This window comes from Paralichthys olivaceus, chromosome 19, assembly GCF_024713975.1.
Source record: "Paralichthys olivaceus isolate ysfri-2021 chromosome 19, ASM2471397v2, whole genome shotgun sequence".
NCBI lineage: Eukaryota > Metazoa > Chordata > Actinopteri > Pleuronectiformes > Paralichthyidae > Paralichthys > Paralichthys olivaceus.
This window is the reverse complement of record NC_091111.1, coordinates 8,453,872-8,455,007: the sequence shown is the minus strand read 5'-3', so window position 1 is coordinate 8,455,007 and position 1,136 is coordinate 8,453,872.

The following is a 1,136-nucleotide window of genomic DNA, read 5'->3' as shown; positions in this document are numbered from 1 at the left end:
ATTACAAGTTTTGAGAAAAGAAAATAAGCCTCCAGCTTCATGAGAACATTCTGTCCCTTTACATTTTTTGTATATTATATGTAAAAAAAAAAAGTCTTATGTTGCCTGGAAACTCCTCTGCTAACATGTGTACAGTAAACTGATAAAAACAATAATTTAACTTCACACTGCTGTCTGATTAAAATAAATGTTGTCATTTTAAATGTTCTATACTAGATTTGTCCAGCAGGTGGAAGCAAAGGACTGCATTATCATTTTTAAATTCAAACCTTAAAGTTAAAGGGTTTAGAAATGTCATCTTACTATAAACCACAGATAAATAAACAATAAAGTATGTCACTTCTAAATAAGTGCAGATTTTTAGCAGTTATGTTTTCTGCAGTTACTTCAAGGATGGAGAACATTGAGAAAAAAACATTTTGGTCACATGATCTATCTCTGAACTCATGTTATTTATTCATTTAAATTTATAGCCCTCCATAAACTTCAACAACTCAGTTTTCTAACTACAAGTTAGTTAATTATTTTCTGTAAAAAGGTGAAACAGACTCATCTGCTGTGGTTTTACATTTTAGAATCAACATCACTGCAACAACCTTGACCTGCTGTTCGTTTGGCTTTCAGTGATTGATTATTGACTACAAGCTGTAAAAACATATCTGTATTTAGTACATTTTTGTTTAAAGTTTAACTGAATGGTTGAGATTCTGCCTGCAGGCTCGCAGTTATACAAACAGGATGTTCCTATACGTCTAACAGAGCTTAGTCCATTTTCTTTAGTGTTGGTTGTTTCCTTTAGCATAATACATATTTGTAGTGTAGGTGTAACTATCATGAAGTGGTTGCAGAGGAAGATTAGAATTAATTTTTAGTGCACACTGCAGCAACCAGTGATTCATTTTCCTCAATCTACGTCACCTCCTCCTCTCTCTCGATGGAGGAACGTGTTGGTGGTAACCTGAGAGCCACAAAAGGCTGCACATCACCTCTCCAGAGGGAGATAGATGTGTGTTTGATTGATTAATATATCTCATAAAAAAGACCATCTGGGCTGGACGTGGGCTGGTGTCCATCAAGAGAGCTGCAAGAAAAAAAGCAGACATCTTGAATTAAACTAATAACGACTCGCAGGACAG